Source organism: Periplaneta americana, chromosome 5 (assembly GCF_040183065.1).
Source record: "Periplaneta americana isolate PAMFEO1 chromosome 5, P.americana_PAMFEO1_priV1, whole genome shotgun sequence".
Classification (NCBI taxonomy): Eukaryota; Metazoa; Arthropoda; class Insecta; order Blattodea; family Blattidae; genus Periplaneta; species Periplaneta americana.
Window position 1 is genome coordinate 68,059,316 of NC_091121.1, and position 12,670 is coordinate 68,071,985.

The window sequence follows — 12,670 nt, forward strand, 5'->3', positions numbered from 1 at the left end:
GAGATTAAGGGTATATGAGAATAAGGTTCTTAGGAAAATATTTGGGGCTAAGAGGGATGAAGTTAGAAGAAAATGGAGAAAGTTACACAACGCAGAACTGCACGCATTTTATTCATCTCACATAATTGGGAACATTAAACCCAGACGTTTGAAATGGGCAGGGAATGTAGCAAGTATGGGCGAATCCAGAAATGCATATAGAGTGTTAGTTGGGAGACCGGAGGGGAAAAGACCTTTGAGGAGGCCGAGACGTAGATTGGAGGATAACATAAAAATGGATTTGAGGGAGGTGTGATATGATGATAGAGAGTGGATTAATCTTGCACAGGATAGGGACCGATAGCGGGCTTATGTGAGGGCGGCAATGAACCTGCGGGTTCCTTAAAAGTCATTTGTAAGTAAGTAAGTTGTAAATAATAATAGTAATAATAAGTAGAAATAATAACAATGACAGCAGAAAAATTTACTGTTTTGTTTCACTTGATGAACAATACTGAATAAAGTAATAGTCGAATGACTCTGGGGTTATTAGGAATAGTAATAATTTGGGCGTGAGCCCCACAACCCGCGACTCCCGGAGGCCGGGAATTGATTGTTTACCCGGAACTACTTTGTGACCTGGGCGTGGAGTGACGTCTCTTTGTAGGTCGCATGTAATTAACGGTCGTGCGGAGTTGCCGGGGCGCCTGGGGCAGTTATATTACTTGCGTCAGAAACTACTCACAATTCCTGCTCACAGCGCTGAACCAACTGCAGATGCTATTCACCTGCATCCTTCCATTACAAGTCTCACAGACGGCGTGACGTTGCTCTCCTCCCCTTCCATCATTAATATGGAGGAAAGGGCTGATTAGGACCAACGGTAGCTCCACGAGGTCACTCAAGGGTTTCAGGTAGCTGAACTCGAATTGGCAAGAAATAAGTAGTACATGCATTTTCGTTTCCAGAATATTACATCAGTATTTCATCGTCTCTGTATAGACTATATGCAAATCACAGAAACCTGCAGAAAAGTATATTCTATTATCCATTTTCTAAAAAGGATAAATGTTCATCTTCCCTCTTGCTTAAAAAGTCCCTTGTGCAGACGCTTGTATTTCCCTATTTTGACTATGCTGACATTTTACTGACTGACCTTTCCAGCGACAACAAAACGAAACTTCAACGTGCTCATAACTTGTGTGTACGTTTTGTAAGCAATGTTCGTAAATATGATCATATTACCCCATCCCTGGAAACAATAGGTTGGCTTAAACTAGATAAGAAAAGAAATTTACATTCACTTCTCCTTCTCTTCGAAATTTTGAACTCTTCTATTCCTTCGTACCTGTCGTCTCGCTTCACTTTCCTTTCTTCCCACCACAATCTGAACACACGCTCTCGCCATGAAACAATACTAACAATACCATCCCATCGCACCTCCTCATACTCATCCTCTTTCACAATAGCCCTGCCAAGACTCTGGAATTCGTTACCTGCTAGCATCAGGGACTGTCGAAATAAAATTGAATTCAAACGCAAACTTACTAGGCACTTGGTCAGTAATTGAGACTCGTTCAGACATGGTTTCTTGTAAATAGTTCTCTTAATCTAACACAAAATATTTCAATATCCGGTAATTTCATTACTATAGATTTTTGTTATTGTAGGTTCAATTTGTAATTCAGTAAATACAAAAATATTCTTTGTTCTTAACTTCTATGATAAAATGTCTAGCTTTCATTAATCAGGTAATCTTGTCGTACTTTAATTTTTATTGTAATTGTAATTGTAAATTTAATGTAAATTGTAATTTTATTATTCATATTATAGTTGTAATCCCCTGGTAGAGGGGCAGAGAAGGCCTGATGGTCTTATCTCTACCAGGTTAAATAAATAAATACTAATACTAAATAAATACTACTAATACTATATTAGTAGTCAACAAAAGAAATTAATAAACTAACCACCTAATAAGCAAGTGTAAAGATGGAAGATGAAATTGGTGAATGAACGAACGGAAAAAAAGCCAATAAGTAACCTCCTCCTCCTCTTCTTCTTCTTCTTCTTCTTCTTCATCTAATTTACTTCCCATATTTTTTGGCTTACAACACTTTGCGATGTGAGGGAGGAAGGATACTCTCTGTAAACAGACACTAGACACGTCTACACATTGCAGGCCTATCTGGATGTGGACTGGCACAACGCAGGCCTACATCGGAGACATCACAGGACAACCATCCTGTCCTATAAACTAAAGAAAATTTTCTTTCATTCCCCACGTAGGGACAATAACTGCGAACTGCTTGGACGGGCAACGCGTACGCCACCTCAGAGATACCGCAACGGACGACAATAATTAATTTAATTAAGTAATAAGTAATAATAATAGTAATTTATTTGAATGATCATAATAATGGTACACTTTTGGTTCGCACTCCCGATGAAGCAAAAGCTTGTGGCCGGGAGTGGAGTTTACATCGAATAATGAAAAAGTAATATTACAAGTTTAAGCCTATACCAAAATAATCATTTAATTGTTTAATTTAAATAATAAAATATATGTAAGCAAAAGTAAAGTGATGAATATAAAAATAATAATACTAGAAAGAATAATATAAGAAAAACAATAAAATTATATCAAATATATGTGAGCAAAAGAAAGTGATGAATATCAAAATAATAATACAAGAAAGAATAATATAAGAAATACAATGAAATTATATCAAATATATGTAAGCAAAAGAAAGTGATGAATATCAAAATAATAATACAAGAAAGAATAATATAAGAAATACAATGAAATTATATCAAATATATGTAAGCAAAAGAAAGTGATGAATATCAAAATAATAATACAAGAAATAATAATACAGGAAATACAATAAAATTATATCAGGTAAAACATAGAAGATTCGGTTAACTAGAAAGTACAAATAATAAAATGAAATGAAAAATATTAAATAATACAATTGTAAAATAAATGCAAAATATTATGCAATAATATAATGGAGTAATAATTATTATATATATAAATGATATTTTAGTTTTAATTGATTTATTGAATTTTGAAACATTGAAAGATTCCTAACTTAGAATTTTTTTTTTTTTTCAGAAATTTCATGTAAAGAAAAAATGAAAAATAACAAAAGTGAATATATGTATATATTAGAATACTAATCAGTGTTTAAAATCAGTTGAAGTGCTTGCTTTTTAAATAATTTATTATTGGAAGTTGCTAATTTTGGATGTCTTTTAATGAAGTTATTATACAATCTCGGGTAGAAATCTGAGGCATGCCTTAGTCCTGCTTCAGAATTGCAGCAGAAAATCAATGGACACAACAATTTGTCATAATATGTGAATTGATTAATGAATGACTAAATGTGTGTGTACATAGCCTACATACATTACATTACATTACATTACATACATACATACATACATACATACATACATACATACATACATACATACATACATACATACATACATACATACATACATACATACATACATACATACATACATACATACATACATACATACATACATACATACATACATACATACATACATACATACATACATACATACATACATCACCCTAATCATGAATTAGATGAAATTGAAATTCATATGCCTCTTATTAGAGTTGTTAATAAAAGGATTTTTGTTGAATTGTTGGTACCAACAGGAATTAAAATTTTTAGCTGATTAGCCACTGTATATGGCTCCCAACTACAGTGGGAGCTCTTAAGTTCGACAGAAATCAAGTTCGACAGAAATCAAGTTCGACATCCTATAGTTCGACTCCTTACGTAGGAGAATTAGACACTCCCCTATACGGGCACTAAGAAACGGGTTTGCCACTTGAATGGGAATTGGTTCTGTGTCTTGTAGTGATGCTTTTGTTAAAGGAAAACAAAATATTTTATTGATTAGGACATACATATTGATCACTGATTTTAAATTAATGAACTCTTCTTTTTCTATTTGAGAACTGTGCCGTTTTTGAGACGGAACTGTCGAAACCCACTGTGGTACTAGAAGCGCATACACAAGTCTCGGGGCGGGCAGGAAATGCAAGTACAGTACTGTATTCGTTGATGGATAACCAAAAAGAATTTGTATTCATTTCACCTGCTACACCCACTACCCTTATTGGACTGAACTTTCAATTCTGTTTTGTCAAACTTAGGAGAGTCCTTGCTTATGACATTACATACATACATACATACATACATACAAAATATTACGAAATATGTTTCATTTAACGACGCTCTCAATTGCAGAGGTTATATCAGCGTCGCCGGATGTGCCGCAGGAGTTCTTTTACATGTCAGTAAATCTACTGACATGAGCCTGTCGCATTTAAGCACACTTAAATGCCATCGACCTAGCCCGGGATCTAACCCGTAACCTTGGGCATAGAAGGCCAGCGCTATACCAACTCGCCAACCAGGTCGACTACATACATACATACATACATACATACATACATACATACATACGTACATCACGAGGAATGATAGACAAACAAGTCTGAAACAACAGTTCAATATCTCCACACGAAAGAAGCAAGAACGCAAGCTCTGAAGTAAACCTCAGTGCCTACATCACTATTAGCATGTTGCCCCCACAATCACTCATGCTTGTCTGCGAGTTGTTTGGCGCTCCTCAATTTCTAGAAATGGAGTCCGGAGCAATATTAAACATAGCGGCGCAGAGCACCCCGAGGAAATGAAACAAATATTGTATCTATTTTCTTTCTTGTTGCTACGAGATCTTGTAACTCAATCAGGTGCTCCATTACTGCTGAGGGGATATATTTAAAACAAACGCATAACACAAATAAACATTAAGAGAGACGTCTTGCTATTCAACGTTCCCCTGCATGTGAACAGTACACCAGGAAAAACATTTAACCTGTCTCTGTTCCAGGTATATTCTGTAACAATAGATTTCTCATTTCTTTCTTGATATAGTTTCTTGTCTTCATTTGCCAACAATTCATTTCGTGTTCCTGTTCATTTTGCAACCATTCAACTTCCTCTGTTCTATCTCGATTCCTTGGTTCCTGTTTTCATTTCATAATAATAGATTTTACGTTTGTTTCTGATTCCTTGATTTCTGTTTTCATTTTGTGACAAATGATACTTCGTTTCATTTCTGAATCGTTCGTTACTGATGATTTTATAATGATTCATTTCTCGTGTATTTTTTTGCATCCCCTTTCCCTGTTTTCATTATATAAGACTAAAGTCCTACTTATTGTTTCGTGCTTCAATCCTTTGTTCCTGTTTTCATTATATAACGTTATCACCATCACCACCACATATTTACTATCTTAACTGTTCTGCAACTCTATTTGAGTGACTAAGTCAGGCCTGCATAAGTGGGCGTCAATTGTGGCGTACGTCACAAGGCGGAATACGTCACTCATCCCTTCCTTCCGCCCCCGCGTCGTTGACAAGGTAGGAGAGGGAATTTTTATTCAATTTCTGTGTTATGTGACTGCGTACGGATCACAGAGACGTCATTCAACGCCGGTGGACTGTTGACGAGGAACCAACACTTTCCCCAAGTTTTCACCCCTCTCTCGCCAGTTCTGCATCCCTGGATTAAGTGGGAAAGGATGATCTACGTCCTCTGCTGTTCCCATAATGTAACGGGAACCAAGTTCTTACGTAATCACTTAACACATTTCTACTTATCTATTATTATTGGCCGATATTAGCAAAAACAATGAGCGAAAACACAAAGTTACCCAAATATTTCATCAGTTAATTGCCCTCTACTTTACCATCATGAACTGCCTGTACCTGCTCCTTCAGTTCATGCATATCATCACAACCACTAGATAAAGCCATGCAAGAACCATCGACATCTCAAGATTAAGAATAATGTATCGGCTGTGCTACCTTCTGTACCCCAAAAAGTAACTAAAAGTGAGTTCTGAGCGATCTGACTTGTCTAATAAATAGAGTCCTGCGTTTAGTTACTTTGAATACAAGTTAGGTGTAAATTGATCATACTAGCTTCGCTTGGTCCGGAGAGCAAGTTGCAAGTCAACAGTTCACGCTGCAGTTCAGTTCTCCCTCACGCCCCGGTACTGTATGTTTACATCTGTTTTTTCGTTTACTTGTGTGTATAAGTAGGTGAACAACAGGAATAGTAATCATGTATAAAATACCACAAAGTATTTAATTAAAGGCAGCTTATATGCAATAAAAGATAATTTTACTAGGAATAGACAAAACTAAAAAAATTCAGGCGCCAGCCCCTTTATTTTAAGAAGCCACCACATTTTGTACACACATGCAATAGGAAAACCATTCGCGCTAAGATGAAGATACATTTACTGGAATATGTTAAAAAAATATTAAATGTCTATGCCAGCGTTGTCAGACAGAGATTAAACGGAGCGGAGCGCTCCACTATGACTCGTTGCGTGCTCCGGTGTTTCCACAGACATAAGCAAGTTCACGCTCCGACTGCACAACCGGTTTTGGAGCTTACGACTCTGACACTACTGATCTTTGCAGTGCAAACACACGCTATGAGAGATGCTCTTAAGCTATGTTGGACAATATCTTGAGCTGCGCAACAAAAAGTAACGATAATAATTTAAAAAGCACATTCGAATTTCTTTCTACAACCGCTTTTGTTAACATTATGAAAAACATAAATGAAAACTCAATAACAATTCAGGTACCACACAAAATTTTTTAGTCATCATGGCTACCTGGCGCTCGGAATTTATCTATCTCTGACTTTTACAATGTAAAACGCATCTAGATACTTTATATCTAATTGAAGGTTATAAATAACAAATGAAAAATATAAATATCAGCACAAACTTAAAATAAAACAAATGATGAATACGTGCTTTACGAGTTTCTACATATTATAATCAATGATTGTAAATATTTGAATGTTTCCTTCCTTCTGATAAAATACATTTTCTTCTTTCCTAACTACTTTCTCTCTACCAAATTCTTCTATTGGAGCACTCATTTCCAACCGCTTAGTTTTGTTTTGTTTTCCTATGTTCGCTAAAGAGCAGCGTTGGATGCTGTCAACCTATACTCCGTACATACCTACACTGTTGCTGGTTGCTTGGAGGCTTTAGGTAATCAAAAGCAGGACTCTAGTAATAAGATAGAGTTGCTTAGATCGCGACTTATGAAAATTTGAAATAACGATCAAAATATGACAGAATTTTTTTCCGTATAGAATGACTTAGTAGTTTGTAATGATTTTTAGGAATTACAGATTCTCTGGAAATTGAACGCATTCCAAATGAGTGGCGATATTTTATAGAACCCTAAAAAGTCAGCCCGTAATCAATGTTATTGCACAATGGCATTGAATTACCTGGCATGCCTGTTTGTAATACAGTTCGTATGAGAGGGACATAATATGATAATATCAAACAATTAATTAACATTATGACAAATACAAAAGGCATAAGATGTGAAAGTGATAGCTATCATACTCGGTCTTCAGCTGGGTTACATAAAATACTGCTGCTTTCTCTGTAAGTGGGATAATAAACACGACAATAAACAAAAATATTTCTTAAAGGAATAGGTGAAAGATTCTATATTCTGTTGTTGATGTAGGTCTTCAAAACATTCCAATAAAAGAATCATGCAATATGTAATTAATTGTATACTTTATTATGTAAATGCTTTACAGTTGTAAAAAATATTATGCAAATTTGATATTATTTTTACAGGTAATCATTACCTATTTTAATATTATGAATAGTGTTTTATAAAGTGTAATGTATGTACAGGGACATCATTTTATTTTTACTGACATTTCTAATATTAGCCTGGCTATATCTTTGGATCAACGGTTAAGAACTGAAAACACCGTTTGCTATCCCCTTCTACGACTGGAGTTCGATGATACTGGCGCAATATACAAACAAATCACTTTACTAGGTATAGGAGGGAAGAAAAGTAGTTCATCCATTTACGTAAACTAGGAAATATCACGCTTTTAAGTTTGATAATTTTCATTAGGTTTTTGTTTAATCAAAATACAATACAGTATTAACAATGAGTGTTTATACAGACGAACTGAGCTGTCCATGCGGACGTATTCATTATGCAGTGTATATTATACTGTCTACAGCACATAAGCGTACACTATAGAGAATGAAGTTAAATTGAAAAATAATCATAATATGGATATCTGAACACATTTTTGAAAATGGTGGCCGTTCATTTCGATACAGGCTTCAGTTCTAATGTGTGTAATTCCAATTACCAGTTTCGTCCTTCGTACCAGTAATTCATGTTGAAATAATTTTGTACCTACTCTATAAAAGAGTACCGGTACCTTACGCACTGTAAATTTAATATTCACTTCTGCCCTATCCGAAAAGATAAAATTACTCAGACATGCTAGCTACTGTCCGTCCAAGTGGTTATGTCGCAGGGTATAGAAAGAGGGAAAATCACGTGACAGTTAATTACTTAAAGAGGCCCTTTTATTTAAGTTATTTTAAACAATTGTATGGGTATAATATTAAGTAGACGTCCAATTCCTAACAGAAATTAATATTCTCAGAAAAGAGCTAAAACAGCCCAGCCACTAACTAGCCTTTACTGTGAAGCGAATAGAAGCAGGTGGGGGAAACCGGGATGCGACGTAGGGAAATGAACAACAGTACCTTTGCGGAAATGATTCAATATTGAAAGCTATTTCGTCACTGGAAAACGCGAACATATTTCTGGAACGTACTGTTCACTGTGACCGTAAGGCTACTATGACTGTATATGCGGTCTTGGATCTGTGTGGAGGACGAGGTGGGAGTGAAGTACATTCAAAAACTCAGGTACAATAAAAATTGAAGTAAAAATAAAATGATGTCCCTGTATATTAAGCATGAAAAGTTTTGATGAAGGATGAGTGGAACCGAGAAAAATTCTCTCCGGCACCGCCATTTGAACCCGGGTTTTCAGCTCTACGCGCTGATGCTCTATCCACTAAGCCACACCGGATTTCTACCCCGATGTCGGATTGAATCCTCTCAGTTTAAGTTCCACCTCTTGGGATCCCTCTAGTGGCCTACCCTCATGCACTGCGTCATAGATGTATGACAGTGGCACAATGTCCATACATGTGCAGAGGTGCAGTCGTTATGAGTGACTAACTGGCAGGGATCCGACAGAGTAAGCGCCCGTCTTAAACCACAAAGTAATTATTTTTCGCATATCATATATTACGATGTACCGAAGTACATATGATATTTCCATGCAGAAATTCTGCTTCATCCATTCATCCTTCATCATATGATGACACAGAATTTCTGCACGGGAATATCATATGTACTTCGGTACATCGTAATAATATATGAAAAGCTTCAGTAGTTATTTCATATATGAAAAGGTTTGTTCAATTAGCTTTCATGGTAGTTGAAATATAAAAAAAAATATGAATTTCACCAAATTTTTGCAGGTCAATGGTATACTTCCCACCTTAATACACTAGGAAGGCTGCGAAATCGCCCAAATCATTTGTGCTCATCATGCATTTAATCTTAGAATGAGTCTTGGTCATAAGTCTTGAATGGAAGATGATGTTCCTATTTTGAAAACTGATGTCGCTGCTGTTGTCATTTCATTTATGAAGTACACAGACACGCTGTAAGCTGAAGAGTGCATTGCCATGGAGAGCACCCTATGAATAATCAATGGTATTACTACACAATCTCTTCTCTAACGACAATGTTTTGGAATACATTAAATGGCACTGTGCATTACGATGAGTATAAAAACAAGCTCCGGAACTTTTATGTCGCCCAAATAGCTAACTTATGTATTCAACGCGCTAAAAGGATCGCCCCATCCTCCTCTTCCGCACTAAGAGTGATACAAGTTATGTGATTATATCTTTTTCTCGGATGAGCAAAGTGTTTCCGTTTCATCTATAGTTAAAAATCAATATTTGAATGCTAGCCTACCAAATAATACTGTTTGGCTTTAGCCTACATATGTTATAAATATTAGTACGCCTACTGTCTTTATCATCATTATAATCATAAATCATTCACAATTGTAGGCCCCATGGCTTGTTGCATCCTATAATTAATCAGTCTAAAGTTTGTCCAACGAAAGAATAAAGTGATGTATACTAGTCGCCTGGAATCTGAAAGCATACCGGCCATTGGCTTCGTCTGTAAAACATAGAGTGCGCATGAGCGAGCATATACCTATAGTACTGCTTCTACCCACCGCGTGACGTCACTCATGCTTGCAGATCCCAGGCGAGAAGTGTAAACACATACATGTAGTCTTAAGATCTCCAATTGACATAACACGTTTTCTCCCATAAAATAATCTTAGCGAAATATTTTAATTTTATTTTTAGTATATATTTTTAAAGGCCGTTTCAAATAATTATTTAAAGACATTGTCTTTTGTTTAATGCCATGACAATATATCTATTGATATTCTCAAATAGGGTGTTATGAATATTTGCAACGGCGGTGTGATATATTTTTGGATTGTACAGTGCGTATACTAATTGGCTCCGCAGGAGAAATGGGAAGCAGAACGTGGGAACTCGAGGAGTTGTGTTGGTATCGTGCAGGTAGAGTCAATGACCTTGGGCTCATTGAATGGTGGAGGGTGGGAGGGAGTCATTCCTTTCCCCAAATGTAAGTGTTCAAACCAGGCGCTACACGATACCTTCTTTACATCGCTGCCGGGTCGAATACTGCCTCTTGCTTCTCTGCGGAGCCAGTTAGTATACGCAATGTATAAGGGGTTCACAACCAGAGTGGACCAAATCCATCTAGAATAGTTCTGAGATATTGAGTCTTAAAGTTCCTGGCTCACGCTTAGCAACATTCACCTTCTATAGAAAATGCTGCCATCTGTGGAGTAACAAATGAATTATGGACTTTGTTTGTTATGGCAATGAATAAATCTAAGTTTTTTTCATCCGAGATTGTATTAATCCACTGATCACTGGTGGACTTGGTCCACTCTGGTTGTGAGCCCCTCATATAATACTCTTCCCTTTTCACTCTTTATTATTTTAATTCTTGCTGTATTATTTCCCTTTCTTCCTTCCCATCTTATTTATTCTCTCCTCTCTCTCTCTCTCTTTTGTCATGTCCTTCTTGACTTCTTCCTGTTTTTTACTCCCGTATTCTATTCATTATTAATTACTGTCTAATTTTTATTGCCTATTTATTTGTTTCCTCTATAGCAGTATTTCTTCCTTCCTTTTCTTTCTTGTTTGCGTTCATTCATTCTTTCTATCCTTATTCTTCCATCTTCTCTCTTTATATCCTTCCCATTCAGTCTCTTGCTTTTCCTCTCTCTCTTTCTCCCCTTTTCTCCGTTATTTCTCACACTTTCGGATTTCCCGATAATTTTTATGTACAATTTTATGTGAATCTGATTTAGGATTTACATTATCTTAATATTTAGCAAAAGACCTTAAAATCAAGTTTGAAATATAATGTACCATTAATTAAAGAATGTGATTCTTTTCCATCTGAGAATAAGTAGCCTATAGTTGTGTAACAAGACATGATGGAATATTTAAAAAATAGAATATGGTAGTGCTAAAAATACTTGTCATTCTCAGAGAACATTTAAAATGGATAAAGAAATCTCAGAGATAATAACAAAAATAAGGAAGCAGAAATATTTTGTATCATCACTACTTGCAGACAGATGCGCGATTTCTTTGTGGCTAAACTGTATGCTCCAACATTTTTGTATTAAAGAATGTTTATAAACACGAATCTCTTGCACCAACACTCACTCGATTTATTAACACAACTTTTTTCTCTTAATCTTCTTTCAGCGCAAGTAACTGGCCAGAATGCAGTCATGTTACAAATCGGACGATACTTCATAACGCTGACTGGCGTGGCTGAACACCACCTCCAGGGCAAATGGTAATGAGAAGATGATGCAGTGATATTAGTGGAGACGGAAGTTTCTCAATCGTCACTATCGTCTTTGTCTGCTAGAAGTTCCAGCTCTTGCCAGTAGGGTGCGAACTCAATGTCCGGCGTGAAATGAAAATACACTAATGATAAATGAAGGGTACACGGGAATAACGATCAAGGTCCATTTTAGAAAGTTTCGAGAAAAACGAATTTTAGGGCCGTATTCATAAACATTCTTAGCACTGGCTTTCGGTGGATGATCAGCGAACTAACGTTTTTCGTATTCATACACCAGTGTCAGCGATATGATATGATATGATATGATATGATATGATATGATATGATATGATATGATATGATATGATATGATATGATATGATATGAATCCTGTTTAGCACGCTCGTAGCGCGGGCTAGCGAAATGTCTATGAATAGCACCCTTAAAGTTTAAGCACTTAATACTTTGTTATGTGTGTACTTAATAGAAATTGACGTAGTGGAATGTCAAGAACGATGATTTCTTATTACTAGCTAGACCACATGATAGTACTTCTTTTCCACTATAAGATAGCATTATTAACTCAATTTCGATTTTTTATGGACCTTGATCGTTTTTCCCGTATACCCTTCAAATGGAGTATCCAGGCTTAGTTAAGAAATAACATTCAACAGTCAAAATACTTAAAAACTTATTCTTTACGTGATATTACAAATGAATATTTCCGAATGTTACGTTTACATAATCACGATACTTCATTGCAAT

At 35.9% G+C, this 12,670-nt stretch overlaps 1 protein-coding gene across 1 annotated transcript in view; it reads left to right on the forward strand.

The window, feature by feature from the left end:
• LOC138700421 (uncharacterized) overlaps positions 1 to 12,293 on the forward strand; it is a 928,427-nt gene extending 916,134 nt beyond the window's left edge. The window contains exon 6 of the mRNA XM_069827038.1: positions 11,821 to 12,293. The gene's annotated coding sequence lies outside the window, so the exon portion shown is untranslated. The remainder of the gene's footprint in view (positions 1 to 11,820) is intronic.
• The last annotated feature ends 377 nt before the right edge of the window (positions 12,294 to 12,670 follow it).